The sequence below is a fragment of the Triturus cristatus genome, chromosome 4_2 (assembly GCF_964204655.1).
Source record: "Triturus cristatus chromosome 4_2, aTriCri1.1, whole genome shotgun sequence".
NCBI lineage: Eukaryota > Metazoa > Chordata > Amphibia > Caudata > Salamandridae > Triturus > Triturus cristatus.
The window spans coordinates 843,846,943-843,868,444 of record NC_140586.1 but is presented as its reverse complement, the minus strand read 5'-3'; positions in this window follow the sequence as shown (position 1 = coordinate 843,868,444).

Here is a 21,502-nt window from a genome sequence, read left to right as displayed (position 1 = left end):
CCTTTAGGACACTCTCCTCCTCTCCACTGTACCACACTCCATTTAATGACACTACAGTTGAAGGCAGTAAACTCTACAATTTCAATTTTCTTAATAAAAAAAAACAAAATATTGAAATTCAATGAAAAAAAACAAATGTTAAACCTTTGTTATAGTTAGAAAAACTGTATTCATTCTTACTGTCCCATTCCTAAGATACACAACCATTAGAAATTCGTCAGTGGGGCGTGGCCAGCACGGGCAACATGGCAGACGAGTCTTAAGACCAATCCGCCCCTAATTCCCCGCTATCCGCTACAATTCTTTGTATTTACTGGGCATCCACAACGAAAAGCCCCAGCAAAGTGTGGGGCGAGCCTTTCGGGCACTTGGGAGCGGTGATTCTGCTTCAGCCGCCGTTGTATGGGCGCCAGTTGCGGGAGCAGGGCCGCAGCTGAGTATGGTCCTGGGCCTGCAGAGCCATTGTGCTTAGACTCGGCTGCCACACATGAGTATAGGGGTGGAGGAGCCCACCACCTCCCCCATTGATGTGGACTGGAGCGAAAAACGGAGGCGGCGGAGTCGATCGGAGGTGGTGGGACAAGGGACGCCATTGTTGGAGAGAACAGATGAGGTCTCGGGAGAGACCTAGGATTGGGCCTGCTCCAGGAGCCATTGCGGAGGCAGCGGAGCTGCCTGCTTTGGGTGCAGTGCCGAGCGGAGGAAGCTGTGACCCGCGCTGCTCGATTGCTGTGGACACTGGTGGGGCTAGGCTGACTGTTTGGCGTGGACTGGGCCTCGTTTGGCTGCTGCCGCGGCTCGCTCCTGACCTGGGCAGGCTGCGGGCTGCCAGTACCGGACCCTTTTGCTTTGCATGGACTGAAGTGAAGTGCTGGGCCTCGGCTATATTGATCTTTGGCCACCACATACACGTGAGGAGGTAGAGGAGCTCTCCATTTTCTCCCGAGGTGGACGGAAGGGGCCTATAAACCGCAGCGTTGCCTGAAGTGGGCTGAGTATCGCCATCACTGGCGGGATCGGCTGGGGCCCCAGTAGTCCTGACGCTGAGGGATAGGCCTGCCCTGGATGAGGCCCAGCGTAGTGGACTCTGGGATCTGTGCCACTTGATCGCTGAGGGTACTGGCGAAGCTGTGGTGGCTGTAAGCTGGGAGCTGAGGCTTACCTCAGTCACCGCTGTGATTCGATTGCGGTGTGGGCAGACTGGAGTTTGGGACGGCACGTCGAAGAGGAGCACTCAGGAAGAGGCCATGGGACATAGCATGACGCCCTTACTGGAGTTCTGGAGGGGGTGCCTAAACGGATGCGAGTGGAACCTGCCATGGACATGGGCGGGCTAAATAAAGAGCTGGTAACTACGAGTGAGGCCTACCTCCCGCTGTGATGGTGATGCAGAGGTACAAACTACACGTGAGACATACGGATGAACTTATGGGCCCTGGTGCGCTGTAGATGGACTGAATTTTGTAAAATACGACAGGAGTATAACCCATAAACCACGTTGAGAAGTGGGGAGGTACGAGAGAAATAGCAGCAATATCTCAAATGGTATAATTCATGGAAGACAGTTAGACATGCATGTCAAATACATTGCGGCAAAGAAGGAGGAAGACTCTTGGGAACAAAATTTAGTTTGAAAGGTGCACTGGGCATCGTATATTTTAAATCATAATCAAGTACAGTTGTAGCAGCAGTGTAAGCAAAGAATTGCATAAAAACAACCCAAAATTGAACTTGGTGCTTAATTGTGTAAGTGACACGAGTGGCGATGCAAGTGACAATGTGTAATCAGCGGAAAATGGCACAAAGTGAGATTGGTGAACTAATATATACAGTGAATAGTGGTGGTTCCGGTAGTGTTTTTAATACATTTGAAAATTAAGGCAATTGTTTGATGGAACCACAACGTATGGTGCGCTATTATTTGCGCTGAGCGGTCGACGACATTTCAATCTTCTAACTCAGGATCATCTTCAGGACCGGGTTGTTGGATTTAAAGCGGTGCTGGAAAGGATAGGGTCCCGTGTCCAAATCAGTCGGATTGCAGGGAACACACCTAAACAAAGTGGAAGTGGCCCGGCTGCAAGGAAAATGGAGGGGAAGGGTATATGCCACTGACTAATTTTGTTTGCGTGGGGGTCCTCGTCTGGATCTGCCCAGGCACGCCATTCGCGGCAGAGGAGGTCCTTGTCAACAAGGATTGCAGATGTGTGTTTTTTGAAGGGCTGTTTAGATGGGCAATATGTACTACTGGGTAATGTGTACGCCCCTCCTGTAGATCAGGGGCTTTTTCTTGGCTCTCTCTCTGGCACTAGCGAAGTGGTGTGATATACCATGGCTGAGATTTCAATAGTGTCTTAGACACAAGTCTGGACAGATCCTTCCTCCATTATGTGTATGTCTGCTTCAGCTAACTCTACAGTGCTAGGTACCTGGGTGAGGCGGTGGAACCTGGTAGACGTTTGGAGGCACTGGAATCCTGTAGGGAGAATATATTCATTTTATTCGACACTTCATAAATTACATGTACGCCTGGACAGGTTCCTGTGTTCACCCACACATGAAGGGTGTGGAACGCCTGCTATACCTACAGGGAGATTGCAACCGGCAATGATAGAAGATCCATTCTTTCGGGAATACATAGGGGAGGCCATTGATGACTATTTTACTATTAATGCGGGGTCTGCCTTGCTCACTATGGTTGAGGGGGATGCCATGAAATCCACAATATGGAGTAAGTGTTTGGGATTGGGTGGTGACCTTAAGAAGCAGATATACCTGGGACTACGGGATTGGAAAAGCAGTTATTGACATTAGAATCCCAGGTTATGGTGGGAATGTCGGACTCGAATCGGCTCTTATAAGCGTATAAGAAGCACACAGAACTTCTTAAGTGTCAGCGGTGCCTGCATTTCAGGGTGCATTCAGCGTCGGTGCATGCTAAAGCCGACAGGTCTGGACCTTTACTGGCTTGATTGATTAAACAGGACAAAGTCAGGGGGCCCATCAGTGCACTTTGGGCGCCGGAAGGCAGCCCTAAATGCACACAAGGCGAAATTTATAGTATATTGACCAAGCACTTTACAAAATTATACACGTCAGCCTTGGACGCCTCTGAGACAGAAATTTGCTCTTTTCTGGATAGCCTTCCATTCTCCACTCTCACCGCCGAACAGCGCAGGGAGCTGGAGACTCCAATCACGTTGCAGGATCTATGCGAATCCTGCCGTCTGGAAAGGTCCCTGGAGCTGACGGCCTCCCTCACGAATGTTATAAAGCCTCTGCTGACTTGTTGGGTCCCCACCTCCTGAAGGTATGTACTGAAGCCTTAGAAGGTGTTCCTCTCCCGACCTCCCTGATGGAAGCGACGCTGATTACACTTCCAAAACCAGATAGAGAGCCCACACAAACAAGCACCTACCAGCCTTGGCACTGCTGAATGGGGACTATAAGGTTCTGGCAGGGTCGTTTGGCACTCCTTACTCCACATCTGGTTCATCCAGACCAAAATGGTTTTGTCCCGGCACGTAACACCACTCTGAACATCGTAGGTTCTTTAGGGTGATGCATAATGCAGCAGTGGCATGGCCCACAGCGGGCTGTATGGTTCTAGACCTGGAAAAGCTCTTCAATGCAGTGGAGTGGCCTTACATGTTTGCGGTGCTGAGGCTTTTTGGGTTTGGGCCATATTTTCTCAGTCTCGTTAAATTATTTTATGGTGTTCCTTCGGTGCGGGTTCGACTTGGAACCTTGTTCTCTGGGCCATCCAGATAGGGAGAGGAACTAGACAGGGGTGTCCCCTTTCCCCACTGATGTTTTCCCTGGTCATGGAGCCTCTGACTATGGTGCTGTGCAGATCAGCAGAACATTGGGGTATACCTCTAGGTGGGGATATACATGCTGTATCACTTTATGCAGATGATATTCCGCTTTATATAAGGGAACTGCAGGTGATTCCTCCGGTCATACCAGACATACTCGGTGTTGGGCCTAGGCGTAAATTGGGGAAAATCATGTCTGTTTCCCTTCACTCCTCACACGGACACCCCTGACTTGGTGGTGGACGGAGCGCTGGTGGCTTGGCAAACGGTTGTGTTCCGCTATTTAGGAATCCGGATTTATCATACTGACCAGGACCTTCTGGACGGGAATCTATCTAGAGCAATTGCTGCCTTGAGTTCTCAGCTAGATTTTTGGAAGACACTCAACCTCTCTGTGGCAGGTAGGGTGGAGCTGATCAAAATGGTGATGTTGCCCAGATTGTTGTAATATCTCGCTAACCTTCCGTTGTATCTGCCAGCGTTGTTTTTTTCGACCATTAGAGGGCATGATGAGGGATCTCAAATGGAGTAATACGCGTTGTAGTTAAGTTGAATTTGCCTAGCGCGCAAGGAGGATTAGCCCTACCAAACATATAATAATAAGAAGAAGAATCCACATTTGTAAAGCGCAAACAATCACCTGTAAGGGTCTCTAGGCGCTGGGGCCATCTGGAAGATTAAGCAAGCTATTGCCCAGAGTCACATGGTGCTGGGCTAATCTGCCTCCGGTGCCGGGGATCAAACCGTGATCCCCAGATTCCCGAGTCAGTCGCCCTGGCCGCGGCGTCACACCTCTTCCCTAACACTATTTACCTGGCGTCCCGTATACAATAGATTGCGAAATGGGCAGCAGAATTACATCTCACGGATACGGCGGAATGCACTCCTCCATATACGCAGAGAGACTCCTCTTTCTTTTTCACCCTTGCACCAGACCACACACTTCTTTTCCCTTACTGGTGCAAGTAGCTCAGAAATGCTTCCGTAGAGCCCTACGTCTTACAAAACATGTCACACCCTATGCGCCAATGCGCCTGTTATTGGGAATGCCGAGAGAGGAGGGTAGGTTTCGCACGGTTGATCTCGCGGACTGGCAAGATGCAGGCATTTGCACATTAGCAGATCTATACGAGGAAGGTGTACCATGGCCATTTCTCTCCTTGATTGATGAAGAGGGTATCCAACCTGGGCAGTTCCTGAATCATGCCGCATGGATGGCGACGATGGGGCGACACTGGGGCAGCGTGTCATTAGAGTTTCCGATGCATCTCCTGATACAGTACATACCCATGATGAGCACGGGGGACACCTTACAAAATGGTTTGTGGAATCAATTTGCAAATATCCAATATTGATCTAACACCACTGTGCAATAAATGGGAGGCAGACTCGTCCCAGCCTTACACGTCTAAAGAATGGGACACACTGTTGGAGAGCCCCAAAAATACCTCAAGAAACGCAAGGTTCAAGTTAATTCGATTTTAAATAATTCACAGGGCATATTTAACCCCAGACAAAATGAATAGGTACTTTAATAGAACAGACGCTTGTTGCCCTTGCTACAAATTAGTAGATGCGGACCTCCTGCATATGCTTTGGTCGTGTCCCCGGCTGCGAGATTACTGGCAGGGAGTTACATGCATGCACTGATAGGGCGCTACTGCACACATGGGAGGCTTGTATTGTGGGAATATTTCCCAGAGATAAAAAACATAGAGCAACTTCTTGTTTCCCGGATCTGGGGCTGGTGATGGCTAAGCGGCTTGTCACAAGGCGTTGGAAAGCTGAAGACCCCCCACCACTTAAAGCCTGGATACAATCCATACTAAATTGGGCCAAAGCTGAAGCTGTCTCTCTCTCGAGGGAGGATACACTTGGGCTGCGCAAATATCCTATATTGACTGCCTGGAGCACGATTTTGACGGTGCTCCAAGTGGCTACAGCTCCGCAGGACCCATCGACATTTCCAATGTTTCTTAAGAATGGGATATACATACACTGTAGTGTGTCCGGTTAATGAAGTGACTCAAGCAGGCATGTCTGCATTTGCCACACTGGTATTTTTATGGTGGACGAGGAATGCCTGCCATCTTACTGTACCGCTCCTGCCCTCCCTTTCTCCCTTCTTTTTTTCATTTTCTTTTTGTTTTTCTATATTGGATCATTGTTCAATGTTTCATTGTTATCTATAAAGTTGTTTGATTAACAATCCTGAGGAAACGGCTGGGCCGGCTGTAGCCACTGGAAGATATGTAAATGGAACATAATTGTTTACAGCACCAGGCCTGTAATTTTTTTTATTCACTGGAATATTGAATGATATTGATTGATATGATTTAATTTAATTGTATTGGATTGTATTCACTGCATGACATGTTCATGAAGAGTTTGGCTGATTTGTGCTATTATTATGATAAGATGGCTGCAAATGACCTGATTGTTGTACATATATACTGGTTCTGTACAATATATATGTCACGGTTTTATATCTCTTAAAATATGAAAATTCAATGTTCAACAAACAGATCAAACTATTTTTTTTTAGAAATTCTTCCGTTATAACCAAGGTTTTTTTTGTGGAAAATTTCTTTATTAATGATTTGACAATCATAAAGGAAATAACATTCGGCAAAAAGTATGGCAGTATATGCCATAATACTTGTTTTGTACCAAAGAGAGGATTTTCATGGTTTACAGTGTTCATACATTATACATTACTTCACCATATATGTGTAACTTGAACATATTAAAACCAAAATTGTCCTAATTTGAGTCTCATTTCAAGAAATACTCCGAACATAAACTGTTTAGAGGAAAGAACGCATGGTCTCAGCGGTCTGCTGTATACTGTTACAAATTATGGGGCATATCTACTACGCGGCGATAGAAAATTATCGCCTAATTAGCAAGGTCACGCTAACGCGTCAAACCTTGCTTTAGCGCACAAAATCCTAACGCCCAGCTTTGCATCTCTAATGAGATGCAAAGTGGGCGTTCCTGACCTAACATGACAGGAGAAATGTCGCTAAGCGACATTTCTCCTATCATCAAGCCCCACGCTATGAAGCATAGCGGCAGTAAAAGTAGCGATAACCCCGGTTATCGCTACTTTCCTTACGCCTGCTTCAGGACTGACTTAGCCATGATATCCTATGGAAGGTGGATATCATGGCTAAAGTTTGTGAGTCCCTATCAGCAAGCTAACGCCACATTGTGTGAGATTATCGCTGGGTTTCCAGCAATAATCTCACGTCAGGCAGTTAGCTCTAGGATTTTTATCGCTTTTGAGATAAGTGTTGCAAATAGCACGCTATCTCAGCGATAAAAATCCACGTTAGCCGGCGATAATTATCCGAGCGCTAAGTGCGCTTATTATGGCCGGTTGTTGCTGATAGGCCCCTATGTGTGGTGCGGAGAAGGAGCATGACAAGTGCGCCAACACTAATGGCAGCCAGTTTCACCGTTGGTGGAGGGGAGGTACGGGAGACAAGGCAGGGGGAGGGGCAGATCATCACACCAGCAATATGTGGTCGGGGAAATCTGCGCTTTACCCCGGGTTGTGTGAGCCCCAGTGTGTACTGTTATTCATGTATGAGCTTCCATTAGTCTGGCCACACCACACATTTGGCTGCGTGCCACTGTGTTAATTCCGAAGCAAAGGGATGAGTCATATCTATAACGATGTGACGGATCCCTTTGCTCTTCCCTGCACTGGCACACACTTAGCTTCCATGCGCCGGAGCAGGCACCCTTGCAGCATGGTGCAAGGGTGCTTGCGTTATGGGGATGATTGTTTTTGGGCAGGAAGGGGCACCTTCTGGCTCAAAAACAATCACAAGAGGTGATTTATTTATTTTTATTTATTCATTTGGTGTTTTCTATAGCGCGAACATGACCCTGCGTAGGGTATCAGAGCGCTTTACATTTGCATTTCCAAAACCAAAACCATTTGTATTACCAAGTCATCAGTTAGTGCACAATGATTAGAGCTAAACATTAAGCTTAATATACATATATACAAGCCCACAAAAGGTTAATGTTTGATGAGAGTTAGCAAGAATATGATCACAACAGGACTGTAGACGATAGCGAGTCTGTTGAAATTATGGGAGATATTTACTCATATAGAACGATTTTGCTTCCTTTTTGATGCAGCGATGGATGGGATTCTTCTAATGTTAAGGAGGGAGAGCGTTCCAGATTCTAGGAGCTGCACCGGAGAACGCTCGGTCATAAGTTCTTTTCTTACGAAAACGTGCCGGTTTCAGTAATAGATCTGCGTGGCTCCTGGAGACCCGGCAACCTCCTAATAGAGTGAGTTTCTGGGCCAGGTACCCTGGTGTTTTGTAATGTATCGCTTTGTGAGTGATACATGCCAACTTGAATTGAACTCTTGCTTCATAGGACAACCAGTTGAGTGCTTTCAAATGAGGGGAGATATGGTCGAATTTTTTGGATCCAGATATAAGTCTTGTAGCCGCACTAAGACAAGCTTTCAGTGGGGCTGTTGAGATCTTGGGGAGCCCAGCCAGAGTTGTGCATCCATACTCTATCCTTGATGTGACCAGTGCCTGAACTGCTGTTTTGAGATCTGACCTATTTAAGAACGGTTTTGGTTTTCTGAGGTAGCTTAAATAGAACCAGGCATTTTTTTACCATCGTGTTAATATGTGCTAACATGTTCAAATTTTTGTGCAGTATAATTCCCAAGGATTTGGTGGAGTCAACAATCTTCGGAGTACACTTTAAAGCCGTGATTAGGTTGGTCTATTCTAATATACTCGTTGTGCTTTTCTGGGGCGTGATCAGCAGGAATTCAGTTTTATGTGGGTTAAGCTTCAGGTGGTTGCTGGTTAGCCACTGGATGGTTCTCATTCGTGCCTGATTCATGATACCTATCTCTTCTGTCGATGTGACTTTGATGTACATGTGTCATCTGCGTACATGTGGAAAGAAATGTTTGCTCTATGTAATATTTCCGTGAGTGGCTCTATGTACAGATTAAATAACGCCGGGGATAGTGTTGACCCTTGTGGAACTCCGATTGTATTACTGGTTGAACCTGACCATGTATGGTTAACTATGAATTTTTGCGATCAGTTCTCAAGAAAGGAACTAAACCATTTGAGGACTGTTCCCCCAGGTCCCATTCTGTTTTTCATGCGAACCAGTATTTTGGCATGGTTTACATTGTTGAAAGCCGACAAAAGGTCCAGCAGGATTAGGAGACATGTTTCGTTATGGTCATGGGCAAGTAAAGCGTCATCCACGATGTGCAGAATTGCTGTTTCTGTGCTATGGTTTGGTCTGAATTCTGATTGGAAGTCATTTAACAGATTGAACTCCGAAATATGATGGCTCAATTGTTGTTGCACACATTTTTCCAGGACTTTGGCTAGCATGGGAATGTTTGTTACTGGTCTGAAATTGTTGGGATCAGATAAGCACAGAAGATTCTTCATATCTCCAATAGAATAATTTCCTCTTCCTATGTGTGCTGCAGAATGCAGCAGCATAAAAAGAGTAAAAAACACAAGGAGGCATAGCATTCTATGGGGAGGCATAGCATTCTGACGCATTTCCAGGTTTACGATTTCTCGAAACACCCATGGCACTCCCCTTTCATGCATAGAGCTGCGTGTAAAGGGGGCATATTTACAAGGACACGAAAAGCCACGCAGGGTGGCTTTACGTGTCCTTGTAAATATGGGGCAGCAAGAAGCACCGCCGGTGCGTCACAAAAAGTGATGCACCGGCGGCGCAAGGGGCTTGTAAATAAGCCCCCAGCGTTCCACTTGAGTAACATAGCTTAAAAACATTGCCAAAGCCAATAGCTCTGGCTAAACACTTATAAGGTCCCAAAGGAGAGACCTATTGGCTATGTCAATGCTTGTTGAAAAAATTCAGCCTGGATTAGCAATGTCTACTCAAGCTAAATTGCTTCTCTAATGATACAAAAACACAAATCAAAAATGAAAATCTCTGGACAACTATTTTAATACAGAGGTATATCAAGGGGCTAAGACTACAGCCTCAGCAACCTTTTTCTTTGGAAGAGGGGGCTTGAGGGTGGGGTGGGGGGCAAAGGTACCAGTCCTGCCTCTTTGTCCCCACTTTTTCTTCCATGGAGCAGGGACTAAGTACAATATAATTACTCTTTGTTGTGTTCATCTGTTCATGGGGGGACTATTTTATTATTTTTTCCACCTCGTGTTACACCATGGGTGCACAGGCCTGTAGCTGCTTACATTTTATTTCAGCATTCGTTCCTCCCAGTTCCTGCCATGTGGCTGACATTTTTTTGTATTCTCGCCAAGGGCAGCTCCCAGGCTGGCTTGTTTACAGTTTGCTGGTAAACTGTGGAGTTAATGGGGCAGTTTATTTTCTCCTGTGGATGCTCAGCCTTTACCTCTGTGGTTTTGGTTATAGCTTAGGAGGTGAACGAGTACCTATTATAGGGTGGAGGGCTAGCTGAGCCATAGATTGATTTATTCAGTGAGTCTTTTTCAATAAACACTTACATTGAGCTTGTTTTTGATGTGCGCAGGGCCAGGGGGCAGTCCTTTGCATCTGTATCCCAAGCGGCTCACTGAATCAAGTTTGCTTGCTCAGGAAGTCACTTTCTGATGCATTCTTTCAAGGAGGACATTTGTTCTGCGGGAAACTGCGGTGCAGCACATCTGTTGTCAGAAAGGGCTTAGGGTTTGTTTACTTAGCGCATCATTTCAAAGAATACGTTTTCCTGAGGGAGCACGTTAATTTTCGTCATGTGCAGCTTACAGAGGCAGTTCCGTTTCTCTATGTGTATTTAGTTCTGCTCTTCTAGAAAAGGACACACAGTGTTGCATGCGCTTCTTCTAAAGTATAAACTTGTCATTCTGACGTGGCAATTTGAAAAAAAAAACAAGCATTTGCAATGTAATAGGTCTCACATTAGTTAAATGCAGAGCTATTGGCTATGCAAAAGTAAAAGTAATACGGCGGACAAATAACGTATTTTTTTCTATTTATTTTCTTTAGTTACAATGGCGGCACGCCACAAGGCATGCTGCCATTACTACAAAAGTCAATCAATAAAAAATGGTGTAAAAAAGACAATTGTTAGCCCACTGTATTACTTTTCTATTTGCAAAGCCAATAGCTCAGCATTTAACTGATGCGAGACCTATTGCATTGCAAATGCTTGTGTTGCATAGTGCACATGTTTTCCTGGCTCAGCACTGCGCCTGCTGCATGGACGCTGCACGTTATCGTTTACAGCCTCTCGCTCTCCTCCCTGTTATTTACACGACAGCAGCACCATTGCAGCATGACCACAATCCATGCTCTGCCACTGTTATCACAAGCTGCAGTTGCTGGGATACAACATTTGCTCGCCTTACGGTCTCGCAGTGTTGAGAGGAGAGTTTGTGTTATGGGAACTCTGACTGGAATTATGCATGGGCACGATTCTGTTTCGATGTCAGAAACACAAGTAATTATACAAGAGCATCCCCAGCCCTTTAACACTATCACTGCTCAATTTGTTTGGCCTAAATTCATTTGCTTTCTTCTTGCAGCATGGTCAAGTCTGCTTCTAGGTTATTATTCATTTATGGATTTTGTGAGAATTTCTTATATATGGTGGTTTAGATTGTTATTTAGCATGAAACAGGGATCCAGAACTGCACCCCCTTTTATTTATTTCCCTTTATCGCGTATAAACGTAGCGCCAACTCGACATGAAGGGCCTGAAGCGCTTTGCATGAGCACCGTTTAAATTATACAGGGACACTTAGAAAGCATTCCATAAAACGTGCATCTGCAGCCGTCTTTACTACATGCTAACCCACCACCCCCTCACCTCCGCATACAAGGAAAGCTTTACAACCGCATATACCACAGTTGTTGTTTGTGTCTTACTGACACAAGAAAAACATTTTTGCTTGCCAAAATACAAAATGATTACCTTTGTCAAGGCTTGTTATATGGGGCCCACAGCTCGATAAGTTAACAGATGATCTACCTGTGCCTCTGATTGAGATTTTTAATGTTGTTTTGTTTTTGTTTTATAAATTACCCAATACATCATTTAAACTTGGAGGGCCTCATTTATGAAAAGTGACGCATCGCTGCGAGAAAACAGTGATGCGTCACTTTTCATTGCGCCCTTCTTGCGACACCAATGATGCATCATATTTACAGTATGATGCATCATGTTGCAGATACGTCAGTATTTCTGATGTATGTCTAGGTGCAAAAATGACGCATTGAAGGGGGGTGTCACAAAGTGACGCAACTCCAGCAATGGGTCATTACACATGGGCACGTCCCATGTTAAATGTTCCTGCGTCAGTCTTACGCTTGCCGTGAGGCAAAAAAAAGCCACAATCCAATGTAAAGGAACACTCCAACAGACAAAATTTCATTTTGCTGTTGCACCACCAATTTTTACATCAATGTACACCAGTGTACATTAAAATAAGCAGAAGCCAGAAGGACAATGTCAGGGACTCCATTAGCAAAGTGGATCAGAGGAACCAACATTTTTTTATTATACCTTTTGTTATGAGTCACACTGCTCTACCACATAACCGTAACACATTGGCATAGCCAATAGCTCTAGCTAAACACTTGAAAGTTCCCAAAGGTGAGACCAATTGGCTATGCCAATGCTTGTTTTGGAGGGGGGAATGGGGTTTGGGTGCAGGTTGGTGTTTAAAAGGGCCTCATAGGTACTTCTCAGCATGAAGATTCACCCCCTTCAAGGCCTCGCCCCCTCTTCACACGGTAAGATTGTTCAACAGCAAGGTGCATAATATGCGTACACAGCTTACTTATTTATGGTATTTATTTAAAGTGAAGCTACAGAAAATTCCATACAGCACAGAAATAAGTGAGGTGTGATAGCTATGAATGTGTCTCATCCCAATTAATAAAATAGAAACCTCACATACTTTTGATAAAACAGCAAGTAACTCTATCTTTACGTGCAAAAATGAATATAGTCATCTCACAAAAGTAAAAATTAAAATATTGCAAGCAGTGAGAGATGTGAAGATCTCAACAACTGAAGGCCCATCTCTCTCCTCAATGTGGACTACAAGATTCTTGCAAAGGTGATGGCCAACAACCTAAAAAAGTGATAGCGAAGATAGTCCACCCAGACCAGTCTTGTGGGATACCGGGACGGCAAATCACGGACAGTCTGTCCCTGGTCCGGGACACGCGTTCGACCATGTTTCCCATGAGTTCACGGACCGGGTCCTCAGAGCACAGGGACTGGGACACTTCTTCTGTGACCTGGTGACCACAATGTATAGAGCCATCTCTAGCACGGCGTTGGTTAACGGCTGGAAAACCGACCCCTTCCCCTTCCTGTCAGGAGTCAGGCAAGGCTGTCCGCTCTCGCCTCTTCTGTTCATCTGTGTGATTGAGCTTCTCGCTGAATGCATCAGACAGAGCAAGAACATCAGAGGAGTGACAGCCCCAGGAAGCAATGGAAAGGGCGAAGTGAAGTGCTGCCTCTACATGGACGTCTCAGTCTTCTGCGCGGATGGACCATCGGTGAGAGAGCTAGAGAGGACCTGTATCGAGTTTGCAAAGCGTCAGGAGCAACGATCGCCAAGTCGGAAAGCCTACTCCTCAGACACTGGACCCCGCTGAGACCCTCTGCCATTCCCCATCAAGCAGTATCCAATATCAAAACATTTCTCAAGCGGCAGTGGCTCTCCCGGCTCAGCTGAGAGCTACTACAATAATATTCACTGCACTCTAGAATCATAATGCTTTGCGGGCCTTTGGTTGACATTGTATTTTTGCCCATAACTTTGCTTGGGGTGGTCCTAGGAGGATGGGACCACCACCGAATCGTTCAGCATGATATGCGCTTTGTGTTTGCGTCATCTGCTTGGTCCTCCCCCTAGGTTAGGGGGGACCCCAAAATCATCACCTCTCTCATTGCCTGATATTTTTCAAAGCTCACTTTTGTGAATTGGTTATATGCCTTTTAGCTTTAAAGGTAAAGTTGTTTTATCAAAGTGTTGAGAGTGAAGTAGAGTTTTTGTGTAAATTCTGTGTTCAATGTAAATGTAATTCGTAGTTAGCAAAAACCTCCCCAACACATATATCAAGAATTTAAATATAAAAAGAAATCTATAATTAATTAAAACATTAAACTATTAAAACAAAATAAAAACTTACATTTCGGAATACAATTCCCACTCCAGTGAGTGCAACAGTAGGGAAAGTGTTAAATAGCAGAGGGGTAAAAATTACTATTCCCACTTCAGTGATTGCAACAGTAGGGAAACTGCTGGATAGCGAAGGGGTAAAAATTACTATTCCCACTACAAAGAGTGCAACAGTAGAGAAAGTGTTAAATAGCGGAGTGGTAAAAATTACTAGTCCCACTCAAGTGAGTGCAACAGTAAGGAAAGTATTGGATAGCGGCGGGGTAAAAATTACTATTCCTACTCCAGTGAGTGCAACAGTAGGGAAAGTGTTGGATAGCAGAGGGGTAAACATTACCATTTCCACTCCAGTGAGTGCAACAGTAGGGAAAGTGCTGGATAGCGGAAGGGTAAAAATTACTATTCCCACTCCAGTGAGTGCAACTATAGGAAAAATATTGGATAGCGGAGGGGTAAAATTTACTATTCCCACTCCAATGAGTGCAACAGTAGGGAAAGGTTTGGATAGCGGAGGGGTAAAAATTACTATTCCCACTCCAGTGAGTGCAACAGTAGGGAAAGTATTGGCTAGCGGAGGGGTAAAAATTACTATTCCCACTCCAGTGAGTGCAACAAACAGTTCAGAAAGTGTTGTATAGCAGAGAAACAAAAATTACTAATAACATTTAAACAATTAAAAAATTAAATAATCTTTAAAATAAATAAACAATATTACTAATGAATTTAAAATGTATTATTAATAAAAAAGATAATAAACATTCATTGAGTACACATTCTTTAACACTATAATATCCACAACACATACCTAAAATTAATTACACAATTACCATAATTAATTACAAATTAATTCATTTAAATTAATTAACAAATACTTACTAAATCATCAATAGGAAATATATTACTTCCCACCCTTCACACCATTTATACCTATAAACACCACAACACACACCTCAAATTAATTACGCTATTACCATAATAAATTAATAATTCATTAATTTAAATTAATTAACAACTAATTAATAATTCATCAAGAAAAAGTAAATTACTTCCCACACTTCACACCATTTGCACCTATAAACACCACAACACACACCCAAAATGTATTACACAATTACCATAATTAATTAGTTCATGTACATTAATTAACAACTAATTAATAACAAATTAATTTACACATTTAACACTATAACATCACAATTAAACAAATATTAATAAATGGAAATTATTCAATACATTTTAAATAATCAATTTACTTCCCACCCTATTTCTCTATAAACTCACAACCTGCTACGGAACTAAAAACGCAAAATTACATTTAAAAAGAATTAATAACTACTAAAATTTTAACACATATAATAACAATCCAAACAATTCTTATACAAAAAAACAAACATCAGACACATATAAAAACTATACTAAAATACATAACATTAATAAAAAAAAGATATTTTTAACAAGTATATTTTTACAAACGATGTTGAACACTTCAATATTTTTTTGATCAACATTACTTACCCAAAATCGATATTCTTGACCATGAGGATTTTTCTGTGGATATTTCTGATCCACGATATTCTTACCATGATATTTATGCAATTTGATTTTTCTTCCTCGATATTCTTTCTCTGGATCCAGCTTTAGTTTAAAAGACCTTCACTCCCCCTTACAGAACAGAGGAGAATTCCTTCCATGCTGGACCGAGACACGGCAGGCTGATCCATCAACAGGCAGAGACCAGACATCCCTTGCGGGGTGCCATTCTCGACACAGAGACGGGGTCCTTCATTCAGAACCATCAGGTGAGGGGTTAATACTTATCTGGGGTTTTTTTGGGCTCCATTAGGACCTATCTTTAAATTTACATACACATGTTTCACCTACATATCTAGGATAGGTACATTTAGGTAGGCTACTCATCGTAGGAGTACGCCAATGCTATTGTTTTATATAATCTGTTTACATTCATCTTACTAGCACTATGGTAGAAATGTATATACTATCTATGATGTTGGTGCTAGCGATCACATTTGTCTCCTCCTGTCTTTTGATTGTCGCAGCTAATATGGTTCACACGAGACTGACGCTTGACCAATAAATAATTATTGAAACCGTTCCAATCGTCATTCTACGAGTGACTGAGCGAAAGATACCGTATTGTTTCCACGATACCTGAGGTATCAGGGTTGTCATGTTCAGTGGTTGCCTGAAACTACCTACACCGCTGTAGAATACAGGGGGGTGGTAGTGGCACTGTACAGCTAGCTGGTCTAACGGCCGACTCATCAGAGTCTGTCTGCACACCAAGCCCTCAGTTTTGTTTATCCAAAATGCGCAGGTCCTGGGGTGTCCTAGGAAGTACACGACACACCGCCCTGTCCCACACCCCAGCTGTAGCCCACCAACGCCAGCGCCATTGACCGTCGATCCTCAACGGCTGCCAAAGCTTGCACTGTGACTGTAAGCACAACGAGCAATGCCCTGCTTCACACCACAGCCCTGGTCACACCGACATGCTGGACAGACGCCAGGAGCTGCTGCCTGCATCGCGACCTGAGGGCACTGCACGCTGTACCGCCCCATTCACACCACAGCCTCGAGGACCGCTGCCACGGGAACACACCGTTGCAGTCGGCTGGAACAACAAATAGGTACCGTTTACATATCTTCTGAAACCTACACCAGTCCGCATCAACGTAGTCAACTGACCCGGTGGGATGTGGTTGTTTTCAGCACAGTGGTAGTACTGGACAGAGCTACCGACTTCAAGGAACTGCATTTTTAAGGTTATTCTTGCAGAGTACAGATTTTGATTATTGTATGTTGGACTTTTTATTGTTTTGGTCTTGTTTGCACAGATAAATATTGGTTATTTTTCTAAACCTAGTGTGGTATCCCTTTGTAGTGTTTTGACTGTATAACTGTGTGTCATATGCAAATGCTTTACACATTGCCTCTGAGATAAGCTTGACTGCTCAAAGGGGTTCAGCAGGGATTATTTTAGAAGGGTATCACCCTTATCCTGACTAGAAGGAAGGGTCCCTATTTGGACAAAGGTGCAAACCATTGCCAACTGAGACCCCGATTTCTATCAATGGGCTTGCCGAACCAATCAGAGATACCAGCATACCACAAATAATAAAAATGTATGTCTTTGTCCCACACGTCCTCAGCTGCACTGATCACACCTTCAACCACTGCACCTCAGTGATCATCACCACGACAAGGATATACTTCCTACATAAGCTTTACAGAAATGCAACACACTTTCAAACACACATGGTGTAGTAAGTGCTATTGAAATATACATAACAATATAACATTGGTTGAGAGGGCAATTTAACCTGTCAATGAAGGATCAGTTCTACTCCTGTTAGTAGAAGTTATTTTGCTTGACTACAAATGCAGGTGGGCGAGCCACTAAAAAGACGAGCCAGACTCAAGCCAGAAGCCTGGCTTCCACTCAGCTCGAGGTCCTCTTGGACCCTTGAGCCCAAAACAAGTGCATCTTTCATGGGAGGCAGTGTAGCCTAGGTGCTACAGCTGCAGACTGTAACATGGAGAACCAGGTTTCAAACCTAGCCTCAACGCAGTACCTTGCCATTCAAACCACCCTTTGCCAGAAAATAAAAGTGTGACATAGTCTGCTGTGAAAATCTTCTATGTACCCATTTAAAAGTAAGAAAAATAAAATTGGGATTCTGGGGTATATTTATAAGCCCCTATCACCACAGAAACGGCACATTTTTCGAGGTCCTTGTGGCTATAGGAGCTTCGCCTTAACACCCATTGATTAAGACGCTGCCCCATATTTACAAGGGTGTTGTAAATATGGGCAACGCCAAAATTAAGACCAAGGAAAACCTGGTCTTAACATGGTGAAACTAGGAGAAATCCTTTATTTTGCTGTTTCTATGTGTGCCGCATTGTGCAACAGCAAACCACCATGAATGAATGTGTCCCCCATTGAAAAACTACGATTTGCAACTTCTATGTGTGCTGCACAAAGCAGCATACATAGAAGTTACAAATCGCCATTTATGAATGTTTATGTGCAAGAAGGGACACCTTCCTGCACATAAACAATCATTCCCACAACATAGGCACCATAGACTATGGTGCAAGGGTGCCTGCGTAGTCGCTAGGCAGCTAAATTTAGCACAAGCGCAGGGACAAACGCAGGGCTGCGCCGTATTGTTATAAATACGGTGCAGTCCTGCATTTCTAAAGTGACGGAGCGCAGCTTTAGCTATTTTGGAGCTAACCCGCGTTCCAACTCGTTTGTTGCAAATATGCCCCTCTGTTTGTCACTTATGCTGTATTTTTATCCTTCAAGAATTAAGGGCAAAGTATTGACCTTTGATTTCAGAAAGAGATACCCATCCAGTGACTGAGCCTCACAGTGTGAAATTGGGAAATCTGACTTTCCTGTTTGACTGTTTGACCAAATTGTGTGGTCCTAGGCAAATACTTTATTTCACGGAGCCTCCTTTTTACTAAATATCACATATGAGAGCACATTCAAATATGTGAGTTCAGCATGTACGTTGTACATAAGCCTGTCTTGTGTTTTTATTTCATAGATTATAATGTTGCTCTTTCTATAATATTAATCTAGGCCACATACAGGGTACACATGTCTCCTGACTAGCCCCTTAGTTCACTGATAGCATTGTCATCAGGGTGGGGTGATATAATAAAGTGAATCACTTCCGTGTATTAAAGAAATACACATTTTTGAAATTTTCAGACGTTATAAAATTCTAACATAATCTTTGTTTTTTGATTGCAATGTCAAATGCATACATGCCAACATACCTGATTCAGGTGGAAGAAACCCTATTTTTTTAAGCAAAAAGCTTTATTTTAGCTGCCTCTTATCTAAAATTGTCTCTACTACAATATATGTCATCTGCAAAAATGTATTCCTCCACTTTTTTTTAAATCCCTCACCGTACACTTTTAACATAATGACATTCATGCAAACATTCTCAAGGCTCGGCTCGTGTGCGGGCTCTTAGAGCCAGAGCCGACCCTTGGCTCGCCACTCTTTCTTACAAACCAGCAGGACTTTTAAATAGATTCATAAAGCAGACCGGTCTGATACGAATGTTTCCTTTTACAGTTTTATCTTCAGCAAATGTGTTCCATGGGCACTAGAGGGCTTTTGCTTTTTAATTTGTGAGTCACTGGGAGATTGAGGGCCAGATTTAAAAAGAAATTCATGCAATGCAATGCATCAAGACACCTTTCTGTGCTGTGTGAATGGAAGAGGGCAGGAATATGCCATATTGATTAAGATTTGGCCCATTCCTGTCTTTTGCGTGGGCTGGCGCACAAACTACAGCCTAGCTCCAACGCAGGCAACCTTTCACCATGGTGCAAGGGTGTCTGCGTTACAGGCAGCATTGTTTTTTCTAAGGAAGGGACACCTTCCTGCACAAAAACAATCATCTGAGATGTTTTCCTCTTTCTACGTGTGTTGCAGAATGCAGCACAAGCAGAATGAGGAAAGAATGAGGAGAAATAAAGATATTTCTCCTCATTACACTTTCCATGGGAAGGCATAGCATTCTGACGCATTCCCAGGTCTACCAGTATTGGTAAATCTGGGAATGCTACTGAATCCATGGGTGGATGCATGGGAACACCCACGCTCCATGCGATGCCTCCCTGCAGCAGAGTAACGCAAGGCAGTGTCTTGCGCTGTCTTGCTTTACTCCAGATTTACCAACAACGCAGGGCCATGCAAGGTGGCCTTGCGTGGCTTGCTAAATCCCATCTAGGTTTTGCATCACCCTTGCGCACCCTTGTGTAGCGCAAGGGTGACGCATAACGTTTATACACAGAGGTTTTTGATCTCCTTGACGACAGTTCGTTAGACCTGTTGTTCATTACGGAGTCCTGGCTTGACTCTGCGTCAGAACACGTCGTTACCCTTGCCACACCTGAGGGTTATAAGATTGTTAGGGCTGACCGCCCTGTAGGAAGGGGTGGCGGGGTGGCCATTTTCTATAAGGAGAAATGGGATCTATGCAGGGGAGATGTGACTTTAATGGGAGGCTGCGATGCCCTTGATTTTAGTATTTGGTTTTCAGACCATTTTACTTTGGGAGGTTCTTTGCTCTATAGGCCCCCTGGTCCGGTGGGACCTTTCATACAGGCTTGTGGGGATACTATAGCTCCCAGGGCGCTGAGTTTCTCCCATTACATTGTCTTAGGGGATCTCAATATTCATCTTGACCAGTACGCGTGTGAGTTCCTGGACATTCTTCATTTGGCCCAGCTGGACCAGCGGGTTAGTTCCCCTACCCACCAGGCTGGCCATATACTAGACCCAATTTGTTCTAACTTCCCCATATCGATCAGTAACCCATGCCCGGTTTCCTGGTCTGACCACTTCATGACATACTTTTCATGGGACGTGATGAATGCTGAGCCCTTGACGCGTTCATTTTGCAAACCTGCCTTTGGAAGAATTGACCCGGGTGCGTTCAACCAAGTCTTGGAAACCTCTAGACCTATCCTCTTGGGTGACCTTGAGGATCAACTTGATGGCCTTACCCGTTGGGTTTCTAATGCAGTTGACATACTTGACAGTGCTCTCCAAGGCTGTCTAGGGAATCTCCTTCTAAACTCTGGTTCAGCCAGGAACTTAAAGCACTCAAATGAGGAAATATGAATTTTGTGATCAGTTATGTCCCCTATCTTAGACCCCAACGGCTCCATGTATATGCTATAAGTACATGTATGTTCCCTCCAGTTCCAGTTATGAAGACGCAAACACATGTGCGTCCACCGTCAACATGTCCTCTTTCAGATCCGCCATGAATGGGCCGGATATTCCATTCCTAAGTATGAAAGGCCACCGACTTTATATGGTTCATTTGCTCCATTTTGTAGTTCAGGCGAGTAGGCCCTGAATTCTGCCATCAAGTCTTTTCCTGCTTTCTACCTCTGACAGCTTCAGTCTGAGCTCGCATCTGTATCCATGAACTTTGTCCTACTCCCTGCGCGGCTAACGGTGCCTGACTCGGCCTGTCTGCCTGCCAAAACTGTATTTCACCTTCAAGATTATCTGCTCCGCTCCTCATCCAATGCATTCCTGTCTAGTAGTTTAGGTAAACATTCTTTCAGCTACCGAGCAAGGGGCCCGGTTTCTCTGTCCTCATGCAAGTAATTCATAGCCTCTGTTACTATGGAAGATTTCTGCCCCCTCGCATCTCATGTAGACACTTAGACGCTTGTACACGCACTCATAGTCAGTATAGAATAGATTTCGTCCGAGAGACCTTTCCTTTTGGATAACACAGTTCTTTAAACATAGGATATTAGATATGATTTGGGAGTAGGTTGACTTGACCCCCCAGACTTCTGTCTCCACATGTAGAGCTAAATGTCAAGTCCCCTTCACCCCCTAGTTGCACGTCAATCACACGTCATGCGGCTGCGCGCGCATCTCTGCCAAGCATTTCTGCTGACATTGCAGGATTCTCTTATGGATCCACCCACTTG